At 53.4% G+C, this 20962-nt stretch overlaps 1 protein-coding gene across 2 annotated transcripts in view; it reads right to left on the bottom strand.

Annotated features, from left to right (window-relative positions):
* AFAP1 (actin filament associated protein 1) overlaps positions 1–20962 on the bottom strand; it is a 157606-nt gene that overhangs the window by 131270 nt on the left and 5374 nt on the right. The window contains exon 1 of one of the 2 annotated variants that reach the window (XM_042937000.1): positions 15019–15119. The exons of the other annotated variant lie outside the window; for it this stretch is intronic. The gene's annotated coding sequence lies outside the window, so the exon portion shown is untranslated. Of the gene's footprint in view, positions 1–15018; positions 15120–20962 lie in introns of those variants that run through there. 2 annotated transcript variants of the gene reach the window in all.

Here is a 20962-nt window from a genome sequence, read left to right on the forward strand (position 1 = left end):
CCGTGCCTGAAGAGCCTATTTCAGCCGGTGTGCAGGGAGCACACAGCTCTTCCCAGGGCCCCGGCCCCGGACGCAGCCAGGGTGGGGAACCACTGCCCCAGATTCTCGCACGCTTCGGCTCAGCTCCCCAAACACTCGCTGGAACTCTTAAGGCTGAGGGACCCAGGCTGAGTAAGAGTGCTCACCACCCACCCCACCCCCCAAAAAAAGGGTTTACAGTTTTCTCTGCCTTTAGGATAAAGACTCTAATGTCAGAGATGTATTCCAGTCCGAACCAAATAAACTGCCAGCGGAAAAAATGCTCTTGTGTGAGTTTCCATACAAACAACTTCCTTTAGCCTCCCTGTCAGTGGCCAGGGGACTCACTCTGGGCCGTGAGAGGCTGCAGAAATGAGAACTTCAGGGCGTGGCCGGCTGTCACACTCCACGTGCGCCCTCCCCCAGAAAGAGTGCCCGGCTGCCCTGCGGGTTCACCATTGGATCAAGAGTGGAAACAAGAGAGGCAGAGCTCAGCCGGGGGGCAGGGGGCCGGGGACTCCTGTCCTGGTACCACTGCCGAACAACGAGCAGTGTCCCGGCAGGTAAGTCTCTTCTCCCCGGTCACGGTCGGGCCAGCAGCTGATGAGAGGGTAAAGCATCAATGCAGGAGTTACTTCAGGCTCCAGGCTCTAAAAAAAAAGGGCTTTCTGCCGTCCACCAGTGAAGTACCCGAGGCACCTTTTCCCTCTCCCGAGGATCAAAAGTACAAGCGGAGAACGCAGCAATCAGCCGGCCAGGTGACCAGGGCGCGCACACGACAGCCAAGGGGACACCATCAGAAAGAAGGGGTACCGCCAGCGATCGCTCATCCGTTCCGCAGGCACCCGGGGCACCTTCTTCGCTGCACACCCCACCGACTCCCAGCTGCCGTTTACCGCGAGCCCCCTCGGCTGCCACACGCGTCCTGTCTAACCATCACCGACCCCTTGGCTGTCGGTCGCCACGCCACAGACGAGGCCAACACTATCACAGGGAGGCTGGGAACCTTCCCCCTGGGCGATGGCTCCCTTTCTTCCTCTGGCTGCTTCCCGCCCTCGGCTGGCCCAGCGGTCCCCAGATAGCTATCCAGTGTCGCGGGCCGTTCCGAGGCCAGGAGGGCCACAGATGCACGGGGCTAATGCATCCATCTGTCTCTAGCAGATCTCCTGCTTGTCCCACTGCTCACTTCTGTGGGCAGATGGGTTAGGAAAGGCTCTGGCCACTACCACGGAGCGACTCCCCACAGGTCCTTCCCAGGAGTGCGGACTGGGTAGCCAGCAGGGAAGACAGCTTTCCTCTCCAGAATTCGCTGCGCATTCCCGTCCCTAAAGCATTCGGGCAATGCCACCAAATACAGACAGGAAAGAGCCTTCTCTCTCTAGGTCAGTGTGGGGGAGGGGGGGTGTCCTGTGGGGCATCTCTAACTCGGCATAAAACAGAACACGTTCCCCCCGCCCATGACACAGCATGTGCAACACAGGTGCTCACTGGGGTCACCAGGCAGACATGCTTTAAAGGGTTTCACACAAGAATTCCAGAAATGCTGCTCCCCCAGCGCCAGTCCCCGCGTCCGTGAGGTTTGGACGGCAAAGCATCTCCACCGTGCAACCACGCAGGTGCCTCCCGGCAACCTCGTGTGACACGCTGAGTGCCCACTTTTCATTGTGCCCTCTTTTTAGATGAGGTCACCAAACGTCACAGACCCTCAGGGACTTTCCCAAGGATGCCCAGCTAGTATTGGAACCGGGGCACGAGGTCTCTTGATTCCAGAACCAATCCTGTTGCCGGCATCCCCCCGCGGTCCCGGCAGGGACCCTCACCTCCTCTCGGGAGTGCAGAAAGCAGGTCTGTCCTCCAGAGCCCTCGCCACGCCGGGGACAAGTCCAGCATCTCCATCAGAAAGCATGTGCTTACCCGAGCAGGCTACGCAGGGCAGCACGGTCTGCGTGGGTTCTGACAGCAACGTGCAGAATGGGTGCAGAGAGCTCTCTGACGAGGCAGAGAGACAGTGAACTTGGCTACGGCGGCAGCGCAGCCGCGGCCGGGCGAGGTGCCAAGCCAGGGCTGAAACGGGGGGACCACACAGACGAGCAGTGCGCGTGGAGTCCAGTGAGACGTCGGGCCGGGGGAAGGGGAGCGAGCGAGAAGGGGGAGGCTTCCAGTGGAAAGGGCTGACGAGGACGGACGTCGCTAACCAAGTAAAACCCGGGCAGGAGAAGCAGCTTGGAGGAGAAATGAGGGAATATTTGACTTGAGAAGCACGAGGACCAAGTGAGGAACCCACTTTGATTCCAGAGTCCAGCACAGGCTACACACTTCGGGGATGTCCGCGGAAGAGACAACAGGAGGAAGGAAGGAAATGGACCGGGGTGGAAACGGCCATTAGGTAGCGGGTCTCTGGGTCCCGGAGGCAGGGACAGAAACCGGGCCACCATCAACAACCGTGTTCAGTTCACAGACTCACCTACCTCGTCCACAAGCGTCCAAGCGTCTGGATGTGCCGGGTGCCACGTCAGCCCCCGCAGGGCGCTGCTAAACACGAGCTCAAAGCCAACAAGGGAGGCGAACTGCACAAATGGCCAGTCCGTGAATCACGACAGAAGCGAGGACTAGGCGGGAACCGCAGAAGCAGCGGCTGAGGTCGCTCGCATCTCCCAGTGTTCAGGCCCCCCCCCCGCCCACCGTTCCGACGTCGTCCAGAAGGCACGGCACCTTCAGTCCTCCAGGGCATCGCAAGGGCCACGCAGGGGGTCACCTGAGCAAAAGTCCCGAGTCCAAAGGTGAGGGCCACGACAGTTTGATTTCCAACAAGCCCCCGAGTGACGGTGGTATGTACGTGGACCAAAGGGCCACGGTGAGGGACAAGGGAGAAGACAGAGGCAGGGCAGGCCCCAGGTGAGGCACTATTAACGCCCGGGGGGCTGGTTCTGCTTCTGGACACTATCTCAGTACCCAACGCTGATCGAGTCCCCCAAACTCTCCAAGCTTTGGATTCCTGATGCCAGAATGAGGGCGAGCACTGCCCTGATAATGTCCAGAAGGAAAGAACAAATTAAATGTGTGGGGACGGAAATAGTGTATTTAAGAACTTTACGTTTACGGTAATTTGTGAAGGGCGAGTTTTGGGTAATTTTTTAAAAAACATTTATCTGTATGTATTTCTGCATTATTTGATTTCTTTGCAAGGTGCATATAACATTTTTTAGAAGAACATGAATAATTTTTTAAAGGGCCAAGAAAGTCCATACATGCATTCTCTAGAAGAGTTTTCCCATGGATGATGAAATCAAATGCTTAGCAAGCAGTATCTTTCCAATAATTCAGCTTTTTATTTTGGAATAATGGTAGGTTTACATGCCATTGTAACAGCAAATGCGGAGAGAGCTCATGTACTCTTCACCCAATCTGTCCCGGGGTGACGTCCCACAAAACCACAGTGACCATCACGCCAGGATCCTGACACTGACATGGGCAAGATGCAGAACATTTCTCCACCACGGGGACCCTTCCTGTGGCCCCCTTACAGCCACACCTCCCTCCCTCCCGTCTCCTCCCTGCCTCCTAAGCCCTGACCCTCCTCTGGTCACCATCTCTGTAATTTTGTCACTTCATGAATGTCATATAAATGGAATCTTACAGTATGAAATCTTTGCAAAGTGCTTTTTCTCAGTGTAATTCTCTGGAGACCCACCCAGGTGGTGACGCGTGTCAGTGACCTGCTCCCTGTCACCGGGGAGTCGTGTTCCACGCCGTGGCCGCACCACTGTTCGACCAGACGCCCCCTGGAGGACACCTGGGCGTTTCCGGTTTCCGGCTCCCGTGCGGTCAGGCCGCCGGGACTCCCGTGGGCGGGCTCTGCGTGAACACGAGTCTGCGCGTCCCGGGGACAGACGCCCGGGGGGGGGGGGGGCACTTCCTGAGTCACGCGGTGGCGGCTTGTTCTGCTCCGTCAGAAACTGCCAGACCGCTGTCCGCGGCTCTGGTCCCATCACCGCCCCCTTCCGCCGAGGCCACGTGTGAGGGGTCCCGTTTCCCCGCGTCCCCGCCAGCCCTGACGCTGCCACTCTCGCAGGTGCGTCGTGACACCTCGCTGGGGTCGAGTTCGCGTTTCCCTGACGGTCGGTGAAGTTCAAGTACCTTTCGAGTGCGCGCTGGCCACCGGCACGTGCTCCGTGACGAAAGGGCTCTTCGTGTCCTCCGCCTGTTTTCTAACCGCATTGCTTGTTTGCTGAACTTGGAGAGAGTTTTACGCATTCTGGATAAGGGTCCTTTACCATATACACGGTCTGTAATATCTCCTCCCGGTCTGCGGCTCCTCTCCGGGAGAGCAAAAGCTTTGAACGCAGATGAAGCCGTCCACCAGCTCTCCCTTCCGCGGCCCGCGCGTCACTGCGCGGCGGGAGGGAGGGAGGGCTCCCTGCCAAGCCCCACATCTCCGAGATGTCTGGTTTTCTTCCTCAAGTTTTATAGTTTTGCATCTTCTACTTAAGTGTGCAATCCACCTGGAGTTCATTCTCGTTTACGGTTGAGACTTAGGCCAGGGCTCGTTCTGTGGCCCGTGGATGGCCAGGCGCTCCGGGCCACCAGCTCCACTTTGCGACGCAGCGAGAGCGATGCCAGGACCTCACCCCAAGACAGCTGAGTCTTCTTTGGGAAACTTTAACTCCAGCTCTATTCGGGGCGATGTGAAGTGTCCAGTTTGAAAGTTTGAAAAAGCATAGTTCTGAGTATTCTTACCTTAAAATTCTGATTTCCACCTATGGTGTCAGATACTATTGACATGAATATCACAAATGAAGCCTAAACAACCAGCTAAAACATGCAGCAAGGAAAAGAACAGGCATGTGTGTGTCCTGATTAGGGTTTGTTTCCCACTTATTGGGGGAAGAGGTCCTCACCGTAAACCCCGTGAGCGGATAGTTAACATCTGTGCTAACGCAAACCTGAAGTGTGCTCTCTCTTGTGAAACGTTAGGGCTGACGTCTACACGCTCAACATGCGAACACTTTGCACTCAGTGACCGCAGGGCAATTTGGTCAAACGTGTAGGGTCAATGGCAAAGCTATGAAAAGGCGACCACCTCGTGGCCATTCCGACCCACGTTCAGCTCTTGGACCCTCCAGGAGTCAGGAGCCCGTGGGGTCACATCCTCTGACTCAGACGATCTGTGCTGGCTTCTGCACCGCCACTTTCGGCTCTGTGACTCTGGGAGGCTCCCTCAACCCCTTGGAGCTAACCGCCCTCATCAGCAGTCGGGGATAAACCCCACCTCTCTCGGCCAGTTAACAGTGCGAACTGAAAGGGAATGTGGGCCTCGCGGCCTCACAGTGCCCGGCGCGTAATAAGCCCCTCCGGACCTAGCATCACGGTCATCGAAGGGAAGTGAAAACCTTCTTTTTCGCTTTCCCAGGCTCACCCCACATGCGGTTAGCGGTTAGCAAAGGACAGCAACAACAACAACAAAAAACTTGCTCAACTTTTAAGAAGAAACGTTTAAAGCAAAACACAAGGGAGGAGGAGGAAGAGAGGGAGACAGCGGAGGGAGATGCGCTGACGGCACTCACTGCCGACCTCCTTCGCTCAGGCGATCATCGGGCCCCACCAGTCGGAGCGGGCAGGTGCCTCCCCCTCCCCCCGCCCCGACTCAGGACAGCCTCTCCCCAGGTGTTCAGAAATGGGTTCAAGGCTGACACCTTGAAATGGGCGGGCGGGGTGTGCTTTTGGGTAAGAGAGCTACAATTTCCTTCAAGAAACCACAGCAGAGAAAGTGACCCACATAGGAGGTACCAACTGCTATAAATACTTGGTGGCAGAGGCTGAGGTCATGCCTTCTGCACAGGAGACACCCAAATAAAACTGGCCAAAATAGCAGAGAAAGTGCCTAGCGGAAAGCCAACAGCGTGGGCACAAATCAGATGCTGCCCGGTCACAGAAACATTTACACCCCAGTCACGGGGACCCCTAGCCCGTGTCCCCTGCTCTGTCCTGTCTCTTTCCACATTCCATGATGCTTTCTCGCTGCGCTGGCAAAACATGTGTATCAACCCACAAACGTCAGAGCCCTGCTAGCCGAACCCCCACGGCCCCTCAGCAAAACCCACAGACGAGTGAAATGTCTTCCAAGTGCTAGAGAGCAGGAAAGTCTAATCCACCGTAACAGGCATCAAACCCACTTAGCCACTTGTAGGCAAACAGTCTAGTCCCGCGTGACTCCCACAGGGTTGGGGTAACAGTTCCCCCACCAGAGGGGCATTAGCACTGACCTTGACTCAGGCGGTTTGAAATCACAGCCACTCGGTGTCGGGTGAGCTATCGTAAGGACCCACACCAAATCTCTGAAAATCGTACAAGACCTGGACAGAATGTGGCAGAATTGGCCGTCCCGAGGACCACCCAGAGACCTCCCCTCTGCACCCCTTCTCCCTGACAGGGCCCGTCCCTCCCTGCACCTGTGGGGCCCCGTGCCCCCGGCGGGCTCTCCCCTCCCCCCCGTCCCAAACACGCTTTCAGGAGCCGCTCCTCGGAAGGCACCCCGCACAGGATGCAGTCAGCGAATGTTCCCTGAAATGAGTAAACGGCAACCGCTTTAACTTAACAGGAGCCTTTTCAAAAGCGTTCCCTCTTGGAAATGAGGCCACGAGCTGGGGCAGGCAGCTATGCCTGTCTCTACTCTGGTTTTCTCGTCTGTAAAATGACAAAGGCTGACGATAGCCACGCGCACCCACAGGGCTGTCGTGAAAAACCACGTGACCCAACTCGTGAAACAAGCTCGGCGTCCAGGGCCAGGCACCCGACAGACGCCCAGGAAAGGTCGTTATCATTAGTGGTTACCGGCCAGCGCTCCAAGGGCAAGAGAGTCTATCCGATCTGCAGGCATCATCACAGAAGGACGGCCCCGTGACCACTGGGGTGGAGGTGTGAACAGCGTGTGTCAGGTGCTCGCTATTTCTTTTTACAAACACCTCCAAGAGGCACGCTTGTATTTGCACGTACGCTGGAGAAGGTCCGGGAGGAAATACCCCAAATGCTACTCGTGGTTATTACCCCAAAGGCCGTGAGGAAGAAGCATCCACCTTTCACTCTCCTTCTCACGGAACTATCGGGATTGTCCTCAGTGAGCATCTATGCCCCCTGTAAAGTTGGTCAAAGGGATTGCCCGCCACCCTTCGAAGGAGCGGGCTGCATCAGGAGGGCGCAGTGAAGCCGAGCGAACCCGGGTGTCGGGCCCAGGCGTGACGAGCGCCCGAGAGCCACAGCACAACTTCCTGTGAACACAGAGCACCGTCCCTCCACCTTCTCTCTCGGGCGATAATCCAAGACTCGGACGTTGCGAATTGTCTACGCGAGCTCAGCTTTTTGCACGCGTCTCCCCCGGCGTGGTCGGGGCGGGGGGGTTGGGGTCCCGTCAACCACCCTGCGGGATCTGGAACCGCCCTTCCAAACTCCACCAGCGTGCGCCCGTGCCCAGCGCGGGTGGCCCGTCCCTTGGCGTCTGAAATTGGACCACAACGCCTCGTGGTCACAAAGGCGCCTCACGCGCGCTCATTTCCACCGCGCTTGGCACAGTGCAGACAGCGGGTCAGGGAGTCACCACGCCGGGAGGCAGCTCGGCAAACACCATCCTCACTCTCCCGGGAGCGGACACGGCGCGTCTCTGGTGACTCGGCGGGTCACCGCCTGCGGCAGGACAAGGCCAGGTCTCCCGACCCCCAGACGGGTGCTGGCACCCAGTCCCACAAAAACTACTCCTAGGTTTGGCTCGCCCCGAAAGCGCTGAACGTCCAGAGGGTAAGTACGCTCCCTCTGGGACTGCGCGGCCCAGAGTCCCGAACACCGGCTGCTGGAGAAGCAGGACATTCGGAGGCGACTTCCTGCCGATCCATCGGACAGAGAAGGCAGCTGAGAGGGAAGGGAATTCACAGACTACGATGAGTCCATCATCAGAACACACAAAAAGCAAGACAAAACGAAACAATCCCCCTGAGGGGAAGCATGAAGTCTGATGAGCAAATTCGGAACAGATCCGCAACACCGGAAACAGGGTCGTCGAGGCGCAGGGCCAGCAGACAGGCTGCGTCCACGTTACCCGTGGACCTACAACCTCCGAACTTGTGGGGCGAGAGGGCTCTCTGGAATTTGTCGGAAAGGCCATTTTAAATGGTACCATTTGATTCCCACCACAAAAATGAATGTACGTTTCTACACACACACATACACACCATACCTATGGGAATTACACACACACACACACACACACACTCAGTTCACATATCTGGGAAGTGTGACGATACCACGATTATTATGCAAAATCGTTCTGGTATGAAGAAACTCAGAGTGTGGTATGCGGTGGTCCATGTTTGGGGGTGGGGGGAGTCACCCTTCTCTGGATGTCAGCAAAACCCAGTGGCTTTGGCTTTATACACAGATTTCATGCTGTCACTACACTGGATAAAGGAAAGAAGAAAAACGAATTTAATTATCAAGGAAGCAGATTTGATTGTTCAACGTACCTGCTTCCCAAAACAATCTTGTAAGTCACATGGCAAATACAATTAACACAGACAACGTCTACAAATTGAGAGGGTTCCTAGCAAGGTTTCCTTTCTCTTATCAAGAAAGCCACAATCCCTAAAAGAAAAAGGGCCTAGACTTCTCCCTTAGAACAAATCTGTATCAAATGGTTTGAAGAGTCAAGACAATTTAGATATGCTTTGAGATTTAAAAGCAGAAAAACCTACATTATTTTCCCACCTGCACTGCCTTTCGACTAGACTCAACGAAAAAATTCTCTCACTCTGAAAATTCCCTTCTGCGTGCATGCACACACATGGCTTATAATCCAGGAGGAGGACTAAACAGTGGCACATAATTATTAACTTGTGAAAGGCGATATATATTTTATGCCAGCCTGCCGCAAAAGCAAACAAATTTGGAAATTTAGAAGGCTTAAGTTCAGGTCACGGCTTACCCACCTATATGAGACCAGACAAATTACCTACCCAATCTCTCTTGGCTTCGGTTCCCTACTCTTTAAAATAGGCCCGATTTTTTTTTTTTTTTTAACCTAGCTATGAGATTGGCAAGGAACAGACATTTGAGAACATACCGCATTGTCAAGGGTGTGGAAGGCAGGCACTCTCAAACACCGACAGGGCGAGGGTAACACGGCCCAACCCTGATGAAAAGGAACACAGCACCACCAGTCACGACCCCAGGTGTGCACGCCCCTCAATCCAGCAGTAAGAAGACCCACTGCTTCTTCTTCCAAGAGACTGGGAAGCACCTAAACGTCCAGCAGTAGGGAACTGGCAGGAAATAGTGTTTAGGTTACACCTACATCCGTGGTTTTAAAAGAAGACACAATTCTCCATCAATGCTTGGCTGTGCTCAGACCACCTCGCGAGGGTGCAAACGTAGCAGGTCACGCGGTTACAGGAGGCGGATGGGGGACTGGAGCGGGGCCCCTTCTGAACGCCGCCCCGCTGCCTGTACAACACATTCAAAATCCAGGACTAAAGCAAGCATTTTTGACTTGACTACAAGAGCAATTAAGGTGACTACGAATAGTGACCCCACGGGATCGTCGTGTTGATTAAATAAGGAACAAAATGACGGCGCAATTTTAATCGGGGTGTCAGAGAAGCGGTCAAGGAAAGGGAGCCGTTCACAGCTCAAAGGATGACAAGGCAGGAAGAGGCAGCAGAACACAGAGGAGGCGGGAAAGCACGAACCGTAAGCGGAGCTCTCACGCGGGGCTTCGGGAAAGGGCTTACGCAACGAGCTGGAGTGTAAGGTCGGTGACAGTGAGAGAGAGACAAGCCCACATTGGTAGACTGCACCTAGATCATGAAGGCCTTGAATGCCAAGCCAAGGAATCTGCACGTCTTAACGACGGAAGACCACAAAGGGGGTTTGTACAGACATGGAACGCTAAGAGCAGGATACCGTATGTGATTTAATCCAGACATATGATAGGCTGGAGAGGGGTTAGGAAGCTATCCTAATACAGACAAGACACAACTGGGAGACTGACCGAGGGTACTGGCCCTGGAATCACAGTGCTCTCTGCGTACAAGCACCAGGCATTTATTTCTATAGCACTGACTGCCAACTTAAATACAGGCCGCAGCATTCGAGAACCATGTCTGTGTTAACCATCTTGGCCCACGGTAACAAAATACCGCAGACTGGGGGCATGACCGACAGGAACGTATTTCTCACAGTTCAGGGGGCTGGAAGTCCAAGATCAAGGTGCCTGTCGATGCAGATCCTGGCAAGTCTCCTCGCTGTGGGTTCATCGTGGGGACAGCACGCGAGCTCCCCGCTGTCTCTTCTTACAAGGACCCTCATCTCATCGGACCGGGCCCTGTCCTCACGACCTCGTCTAACCCTATCTACCTCTGAAAGACTCACTTCTACTCCCACCACATTGGCAGTCATGTGGCTTCACCACGTGAATCTGGGGGGCCCGTAACAACGTCCTTTCGATCATGTGGAAACAGCAAATGAATAGGAAAAAAGGTAAATTATGTGTAAATAAGTTAATATCGTTTACATTGATGATAACCATAAAGGCCAATTTAAAATTTCTGTGATAAGGGGCACCTGGGTGGCTCAGCCGGTTGAGCGACCGACTTCAGCTCAGTGTCATGATCTCGCGGTTTGTGGGTTTGAGCCCCACGTCGGGCTCTCTGCCGACAGCTCAGAGCCTGGAACCCACTTCGGATTCTGTGTCTCCCTCTCTCTCTGCCCCACCCCTCCCCCCACCCCGCTCATGCTCTGTGTCTCTCTCTCAATAATAAACATTAAAAAAAATTATAAAATTTCTGTTATAAAAAGAACGAGAAGCAGAGATAAATGAAAATCAGTTATAAAACGATTTCATTTTGGCAGGGGGTAGGGGGCGGTGCCTGGGTGGCTCAGTTGGTTAAGCATCCAACTCTTGACCTCAGCTCAGGTCATAATCTCTCAGCTGTGAGATCAAGCCCTGTCCTGTACCAAGCTCTGTGCTAAACGTGGAGCCTGCTTGGGATTCCCTCTCTCGCTCTCTCTCTGCCCCTCCCCTGCTCGCACTCTCACCGTCTCTCAAAATGAATGAAGAAGGGGCGCCTGGGTGGCTCAGTCGGTTGAGCGCCCGACTTCGGCTCAGGTCATGATCTCGCGGTCCGTGAGTTCAAGCCCCGTGTCGGGCTCTGTGCTGACAGTGCAGAGCCTGGGGCCTGTTTCAGATTCTGTGTCTCCCTCTCTCTCTCTGACCCTCCCCCGTTCATGCTCTGTCTCTCTCTGTCTCAAAAAAATAAACGTTAAAAAAATTTTTTTAAAAAAATGAATGAAGAAACATTTAAAGGAAAACTATTTCACCGCAGATTGCACATTTAGCCTTCCCTCAGTCACACCGTGGCAGGTACACAGACTTTTACTCCTGACTTTACCACCAAAAACCACGATAGCTTCTCCCCGCTTCCCAGTTTGCCAGTGCAGTCAGTGAGCTGACCCACAGTTCCCTACTTTAGTACCAACAAAGGTTAGAAAACTAAACTTCACTGGCCAGGCGGACAAGCTAAGACCAACGGTGAAGGGCACAAAAGATGACATCCGCAGGGATGTGGGTCCACCACAAAATGGACAGTCAAGAGCCAGCTGTGGACAAAGGCAGACTTTCATAACAATGAATGAAAAGCATAGTGATACCAAGGGAATATTACTGAAGCCTTTTAAATCTCCGAGGTGATGGCCCCAGAGTGCACAGTCGCTCTGATTTAAATGTCTGTGTGAAAAACTTCCAGAGACCATACGATTGTTACAGAATTCCCAACACATCTGTCATTTCATATTGTTACCCTCAAGAGAAAGATGAGAGACTGAATCTACAAAAAGACAAGGGGCCAGACCACGTATACACTCAACTCTGACCCACAGTCCAATGCAACCCGCCCAGGGAGCCGGCCCCTCACCCACAACAACCTACCCCCTGACCCACAGAGACCCACCCAGGAAACTAGTCCCTTACCCACAGTGACCCGCCCAGGGAGCTGTAAGTCAGATCTGCAGGAAGTCAGATTGCTGTCTCTAATCACAGTCCAGGAACCCAAACAATGACCCCTGTGACCTTCGGCCAGGACTTGGTCGATAACGGACAGCTTCCCTAATTTCTGTCCTGCTTCAGACTCAGGACCGACCCGAGAAAGCCACACCCGCTCCCCTGACCAGCCGCATGGACGCCCCCTTCCAGTGGGCCTCCCCAGCCTCCTGAGCAACCCCAGCCCCCCTGGCCTCCCCTCCCCGGCCTCCCCAGCCTCTCTGGCCTCCCCAGTCCCCGTCAGGCCCACCCGAGCGCCCTTTCCTCCTCTGGGAAGCTCCCCCACTGCTCTGCCCGCCTCCAAACACAAGTGTGGGTGGCTGACCCCCTGCTCCAGCCAGCGCTGAATCAACAGCTTTTGCCTTTCTCATGTTTGGTCTTCATCTGTTTCCACACAAAAAGGTCTAAAAGCAGGGGTTTCTCTCCCGGTGGACACTCTGTAACTTAGAAGCCCGCTGCGGCATATCCCAGGTCTGCAGACATCGTCATATCCCCCCGGTCCTTGCCTCAAAGCCCCACGTGTTGGAGTTCTCAGTCGCTGCCGCACGGCCAGGGAACGACCAAGTGTTAAGGAAAGTTCAAGGGCTTTGGGGGGAAACCCCACAGTTCGCGAGCCTTTCATTTCTCCACTCACAACCGTGTGACCTTGAAAACCTCCCGATACCTCTACGCCTGTGTCTTCGCGTGTCATACAACTCGTATTTACCGCTAGGCTCGTATCAAAGGCGACGCTGCATTCACAGTAGCTCACACTTGGTCCCAGCTGTGGGCACCGTCGCCCCGGCCGCCTCTCCCCCAGACAGAGCAGCAGACGCCTCGGGACGAGGCTGGTGACCCCGCGCCCCGGCGCCTTTCATTCAGCGACGTGCAGTGGCGTCCAGACTCACGGAGGGTCACCAAAGGACAACATTTGTTTCCACTCTTCAGCTTAGGCGTAGGTCCTTCCAACTCACACTCCCCGGCCCGTCACCGGGAGGTGATTTTCCCACGTCGGCCCTTACTTCCACTTCAGCAACTCGGACGCGGCCCTAGTAACGCCTTCTCAACTCCTCTTCGGCACCAACAACAAAACTTGCATCGGCCACACCGTTCCGAGTGCCTTCCGTGCGGAGCTAGGACCCGGGCACTCGGCCGCACAGCCCCTCCTCCCGCAGCACCCACGCGCCGGCCCCGGTGGCCCCGGGCAGCCTCGGCCGCACGGCAACTCCCCCCGGTCCCCGCCGCACCGGCCCAGGCGGCCCTGAGGGGGCCGGCACGTGGCTGCACAGCAGCGCTCCAAATCTCGCTGCCGACGGCAACACGCCCCAGGTGGCAGGCTCCCAGCCCTCACCGCTGCCACAAGGACCCAGGCTGGGTGACGCTCCTCACCCCTTCCCACCGGAGGCGAGCCGTGACGACAGCCGGTAACGCCGATCGGTCCCATCCCGCTCGGCGCTCGCCGCACGCCTGGCCCACACCAAGCTCCCGGTGGCCGTCGGCCCGCGCCCCCGCTCCCCTTTCCAAGCAGGGGTGTTTCCACGTGGTCCGGGAGGCTCACAGAAGTCCCCGACGAGCCCCAGATTCCACACGGCCAGTACCTGAGCGGCAGAGCCAGAAAGCCAGCCCGGGTCTGGGGGCCTGGGTCTCTGCCATCACCCCCACGGCTCTCCCCGAGCTCGGCGGGCAGCGGACAGACTGCCAGCGTTCGGAGGCTTCAGAAGTGCCCTCCGCGGCGGGACAATGGGGGGTTCGGCGTCGAGGAGGCAGGGTGTGGATCAGCAAGAACCCTTTGGATCCGTGAGGCTGTCTCACCCAGAGGACGGACTAAGTGCCACGTGCGATGTTCTCCACGCGCTGAACAGCAGCTCCCTTCGTACTCCCCAAATACAGGCGCGGCTGGCATCGGGGGCACAGGCGTGGTGACACCCGACTGGGCCTCGCCGGACAGGTGTCCAACGAGGAGGGAGGCACAGGCTCTTTTCTCCCGGCCCAGGCCGGCCCAACGGGCTGAACATCGAAAACTCTAAATGCGGTCACGGCGTCCGGAGGACTCCTTTGCCGTGATAACTTCCTCCCTGCACTAAGCACGCAGAGAACTCAGGGAAAGCCACCCAAGTGGGCCCGGCCGGCTGGAATCTTCGCAGAGCTGAGAGCCTCGGCTGCTCGGTGCCACTGTGGGAGTCCCACTCCTGCTCCGCGGCCCACCTCAGAACCGCATCTTGTGCCCTCCCATCCGCCCCCCTGCAGCCCGAAGCATCTGGTTCCTGCCTCTGCCAGCATCTGCCGCGCGCCCCGTGCCGCCGTAAGGGCCACCGGGGCTGGGATCCTCCCCACAGACAGGTGCCCTACCTGCCACACGGCTGAGGGAGGGACTGCAGGGGGCACGGACACGGACGACCTGCAGCACCACGAGGGGCGGGCGTCCTGCAGGTCAAAGGCGACAAGAGCCACTGGGCCTCCGGGCAGGAGTCGCCGTGAGCGATTGAGCTGCGCCCTGGACAGCTCCATCGTGACAGTCCCTGGGCACACCAGTCAACTCGGTGCCGAGACACCAGAAAGTCCCAGCACATACAGAGGCCGTGCGGTGTGGCGGCCAAGAGCCCAGGCTTGGGCGTTAGCATCCGAATCCCACCTCCCCTGTGATCTTGAGCGAGTTATTCAACGTCTCCTCACCTCTTGTTTTTAAACTGAGATACAACTGGGGCCCCAGGGTGGCTCAGTCAGTTGAGCACCCGACTTCGGCTCAGGTCATGGTTTCACAGCTCATGAGTTTGAGCCCCGCATCGGGCTCTGTGCTGACAGCTCAGAGTCTGGAGCCTGCTTCGGATTCTGTGTCTCCCTCTCTCTCCGCCCCACCCTTGCTTGTGCTCTCTCTCTTTCAAAAATGAATAAACATAAAAAAAAAATTTAAACTGAGATACAACTGACACATAACAGCGTACCGGTTGTAGGTATACAACGTGAGGATTTGACGCACTGTGACGTGACCCCCATAAGCCGAGTTCACGTGAATCACCACTTGGAAAGCATTGCCAGCTTTTCTTCTCGTCACGAGAACTGAAAAAGAGGCGACACAGTGCTGACAACTGTAGTCCCCAGGAGTCTCATCTCATGTCACCTGCAAGATTTGGACATGCCGACCCCGCGGAGTGGCCGCAGAGATGAAGCGAGAGGCAGGTGCGTGGGACCCGGAAAGCACTCAACCAACCGAGGCGGTCGTGAGGGTGGAGGGGACACAGAACTCCAGAATCCGGAAGTTCTAACATGAATACTACAGTCTCCTTTTCCACCCCTGTCGTCTGCCTCATCATAAAGATACGGCACATCTGAGCTTCTCAGTGGGTCCCGCAGACTGAATGTTGGGGTTCCCTCAAAATTCCCACGTTGAAACTGAACCCCCAAATGAATGGTCTTAGGAGGCAGGGCTTTTGGGAGGCAATCGGGTCATGAGGGTGGACCCCCGAGTGGGATCAGTGCCCTTATAGAGGGGACCCCAGAGAGCCCCAGTGCCCTTCCACCACAGGAACACACAGCAAGACGACACCCTCTGGAAGCCAGGAAGCGGGCCCACGCTGGACACCGAATCTGCCAGCACACTGATCTTGGACTTCTAGCCTGCACAGCGATTTCCGTTGTTTGCCAGCCACCCGGTCTCCAGTATTCTGCTACAGCAGCCTGAGCAGACTGACACAGAGGGCCACTCTTCAAGAACCGGAAAATCCAAATAACCCATCTGGAGAAAAACATCAAGTGACATATGACCTCCTAACACACAAATCTGAGTTAATCGGGAAGAGGGGATTTTAACGAGAAAATACCAAGCCACGTGTCCTCAAGATTCATCCTGGTTGTCCCCGTCACATTCGTTTCCACAGACCGGAACTGAGAACTGCTTGCTGTAAATGTTCCAGAAATCCTTTACTGTTCAAGAGTCATTCAAAATACAGGATTCCAGAACAATTTTCGAATGCACTCCCCTTTTCTCTTTGGATATCTGTTACACGTGTCTTCATCAAACACCCACGAGGAGGCCTGTGTCCTGCTCCCAAGAAGCCATTTCTGTACACAGCTCCTGCTAGAACGTTCCACACGGGCTGACAGCCCCAAACCTAACTCCACCCACCGTGGCTAAAAATACCCTAGTTTTTGTGGCACCATTACCTAGTGTCCAGCACAAGAACCCATCACTACTACTCCGTCTTTTTGCCTTTTCTTAATATTTTTTATGATTAAAAACTGACCCCCCAAAGGAGCTTTCCTCGGAGCTATCTGCCTCCAGCGGTACCGCATGCCACACGCACGGGCGCGATCGACTAGCATGCACCTGTTCAAGCAAAAGGAGACAAGGATTTCCAAACTCTGAACTCACTGACGCAGCAGCACACAGACCTGAGCGGACAACGTGAGGTTTACAAAGCGAGGGCACAACTTAGCTATGACATGGGCAGGGAAGAAACACGTTGGAAGAGGGTGTTTGAAAACATACAAAAGCTGTGTTCTAACACCTCCAAGGATTGAAAGGTCACTTCTTTTCCATATTGGAAAACGGATAATGGGCGGAAAGGTAATTCTTGAAACTACTATCCAATATTTCAGGCTGTGTTAGATAATCCAACTGAGAAGCCATTTTTTTTCTTAACATTTATTTATTTTTGAGACAGAGCGAGACAGAGCATGAACAGGGGAGGGTCAGAGAAAGAGGGAGACACAGAATCCGAAACAGGCTCCAGGCTCCGAGCTGTCAGCACAGAGCCCGACGTGGGGCTCAAACCCACGGACCGCAAGATCATGACCTGAGCCGAAGTCGGACGCTTAACCGACTGAGCCACCCAGGCACCCCGAGAAGCCATTTAAAAATAAACCTTTTCGGGGCGCCTTGGTGGGTCAGTCGGTTGAGCGTCCGACTTGGGCTCAGGTTCATTGAGTTCAAGCCCCGCGTCGGGCTCTGCGCTGACAGCTCAGAGCCTGGAGCCTGCTTCGGATTCTCTCTCTCTCTCTGCCCTTATCCCACTAATGCTCTGACTCTCTCTCTCAAAAATAAATAAACATTAAAAAACAGGTTTTTTAAAATAAACCTTTCCTCCAGGATGAGGAGCACAATAAAACCACATCTGACCACATCCTTGAAACAAGAAAGGATGGGACTTTAAAAAATATATATAGGGGCACCTGACAGCTCAGTCAGTTAAGTGTCTAACCCCTGATTTCAGCTCAGGTCATCAACTCACGGTTTCATGGGCTCAAGCCCTGGGTTGGGGTTTTCACCGACAGCATAGACCCTGCTCAGGATTCTCTCTCCTCTCTCTTTCTGACCCTCCTCTCTAAATAAATAAATAAATAAATAAATAAATAAATAAATAAAATATTTTTTTCAGGAATTACAAAGGAGTTCTTAAAATTTTTTTAAATAGTAACGATGAAAAATTCATAGAAGAATTTAGAGAAAATGTTTGAGAAATCTTCCAAAAAAGGAAAACAAAAGACAAAGAAGTGAAGAAACAGAAGAACGCAGACCTATAGAGGAGTTCAATGCTCAGAATAAAGGACAGGCATCCACGGATGGGACAGACTCACCAAGTGTCCGACACAAGGAACAAAAACAAGACCCACATCATGGCATTACCGTCACAAAATTTCTAAACACCTGGAAGAACAGAGGCCTAAAAGATCATGCAGAAGAAAACGCGAGTCACATGCAAAGGAAAGGCTTTGGACACACTGACCATCACATTGGAGGCTGGATCTGAGCACTATCTTCAAAATTCTGCAGGAAAATGCTTTCTAGCCCAGAACTCTATACTCAAATGACCAATAACATGGAAAGGAAAATATAACAAGGAGAGGAAAATATTCCAACATTATGTAAGATCTCAACTCTGTATGTACGTATGTATGTATGTATGTATGTATGTATGTATATTTTTTGACAGCTACTGGTGGATATGCGAAACCAAAGTAAGAGACAAAACTTAAAAAGGAGGGATCCTGACCCCAGAGAGTGAAAGGAGCTCTCTCTCAGGGTGACAGGGAAGGTCTAAGAGGACAGTGGCAGCAGGCCTAGCAAGCAACCACTGGAGAGGAAAGGCAGCAGGATGGGAGGTTCAGAAGAGTTATCCTAAGAAAAGGATAAAATGGATGATTCCCCGGTGCCTGTGGATGTACTGAGAGGAGATTTACACTGCCGGGGTGAGGGGTGAATAAAGCACAGATACAAAAAAAACTAAGCAAAACAAACTCTAGGAAAAAGAAAGGAAATGCAATCAAAACAGACTAAACATCTCAGCTGTGAGTAACGTTTCCACAGTTGTAATAAGTGCTGCTGAATACTTCAGCAGAACCTTTGACATAATCGCACAGGGAGCACAGGGCGGAAAGAGGTGGCAGTGGGAGGAAGGGGTGGGATAAGTGACCCAAATTGGCTTCTAAGTAGTAGGATGTTCCACACACGCACAATCTGGAAGAAAGAGCTGAAGCATTAAAATGATGGCCTCTGAGGAACAGGAATCAGGGTGGAGAAGGGTGGAGTAGGTGACGGCTGTGTTTTTGTTCTAAGTCTCGCAGAACTTTTGACTCTTAAAACTATGAGCCTGTATAACTTTGCTCGAAATGAGTATTAAATTTTTAAACAAAATCTGATACTCAATATCACATTGAGCGATACGTTCTTCAACGGTCTGGAACCCAACCCCTTCGAATGGCAAACTGGAACTCCTCTCCCCGCTAAACACGCACGGGAAGCACAGACACACAAAATGTTTGCCCAGGATTACAGGCCGTTCCTGAGTTCCTGAAGGCCAGCCTAAAAGCCTTAGAATTCTAGATTCTTCTTTCTTACAGGCAGCTTATTTCAAATCAGAGCTTGTCACTTACCGTAAAAGAAAAAAACATCCTTATGAAACAACCATTAAAAACACCTCCGCGATCAAATGCGGTCATGCTCATTTGAGTACGCGCTGGTGATTGTCACCAGTTGTTTCCCTGACCACAAAAGGCACCTCATTCCCAACTATCAATCCAAGTGCAAACCTTGTTTATTGGGTTTTGCCTCAGCCGTGAAACAGACTCTTAAACTCAGGAATGTGACTCCCTGTTGGGTTGACTCAGCTGTTTCCATTCTAGAAATGGATGTGGATTCATGCACTCTACCCCATGGGGTCAGTCCTTCCTGTAAACCTTGAAAAGACAAGGTCCCAAATGCCCCACATGAGTGGCTTTTCTTTTCTTTTTTCTTTTTTTATTATTTGAATCCAAGATAGTTAAAACAGAGCGTAATACTGATTGCAAGAATAGAATTTAGGGATTCATCATTTACATATAACACCCAGTGCTCATCCCAACGAGTACCTTTTTTTTTTTTTTAAGTTTATTTATTTACTGTGAGAGAGAGAGACAGCCCAAGTGGGGCAGGGGCAGAGAGACAGAGAGAGAGAGAGAGAGAGAGAAAGAGAGAATCCCAAGCAGGCTCCGCACTGTCACCGCAGAGACCTACAAAGGACTCAAACCCATGAAACCATGAAATCATGACTTGAGCTGAAACCAAGAGTCGGATGCTTAATCAACTGAGCCATAGAGGCACCCCATGGGTGGTTTTTCTAATAGAGGAATTACTCTAATGACTTCTTGGCAAAACTTCTCTAATTAGAGCGGACCACTTCAATACTCCAAAGCAAAAAAGTTTCTTGGCTTTTGACTGACCTGTCTCTCATGCAAAAAAACCCACCCCCAGCACAACAGCGAGTCAGAAGAATTGTCCTGTCATATACTAGGAATCTTAACAGCCCTGCCAATTTGCTTAAAATTCTGGTGCCTTAGTTAACTTATATATTAACTAGGATAACAACAACTTGATCAGATGTTGTCATAATTAGATCAGCTACTTGTGGGAGGCAGAGTAATGGCCCCCAAAGACGCCCATGACCCAATCTCTGGAACGTGACTAGATCGCATTACATGGCAAAGGGACTTTGCTACAGGCCTTAGATGGGGAGGTTATCCTGGGTTACCTAGGTGGGCCCCATCTAATCACATGGAGAAGAGATATGGCAGAGTTGCGGCAGGCTTCAGTGGTCCTTACTGGTTCTGGGCTAAGGGGTTTGTGTGCAAGGACCAAAAAGAAGAGGCCTCTAGGAGTCGTGGGCGGCCCTCCGGCCGACAGCCAGAAAGGAAACGGGGGCCTCAGTCCAACAGGAACTACATTCGGCCGATAATCTGAATGAGTTTGGAAGCGATTCTCCCCCAGATTCTCCAGGAAGGAACACAGTCCTGCCAATGCCTTGTTTTTTGTCCGGTGAAGCCAGAGGCAGACTTTCAACCTACAGAACAATGACAAACAAATTTGTGTAGTTTGAAGCCACTAACATTGTGGCAATTTGTTACAGCAGCCGCAGGAGACCCATACGGTGGTCGATGCGAGAATACCCAGCAGAGTGTTGGTCACGCTGTTGACATATTCAGCAAGAGGACACGGACTTGAATCAACAGGCGAATCAACAGGCAAATCAACAGGCAAGGATGGCCATCCAACACAACACATTACGGACCTGTCCTGATACACGCAGATTTGGGGAATTACAAACTGCCCGGAACATTCTGCAGATTTCAGGTTTGGGGTAATTCACTGCCCTTCAACTTAGAAACATCCCAATGCCTGCCTTGCCCGATAAACTCTAAGCGCCACGCAGGAGAATAAATGCTGGACTGCGTGCACCAACCCGGCCCCCAAACTCTCCTGCATACCTGTGGCGGCACTTAACTGCACCGCACTGAAATGACACCCAGGTCTGCTTCTCCCACTGGACTGTGGAGCCCCAGCTCTTCCCAGAGAGGTCACCGCGCCCCAGCTTGTATCTGCACGTTGACCGCAGTACTCGGGCATGCCACAGATAA

The sequence above is a fragment of the Panthera leo genome, chromosome B1, assembly GCF_018350215.1.
Source record: "Panthera leo isolate Ple1 chromosome B1, P.leo_Ple1_pat1.1, whole genome shotgun sequence".
Classification (NCBI taxonomy): Eukaryota; Metazoa; Chordata; class Mammalia; order Carnivora; family Felidae; genus Panthera; species Panthera leo.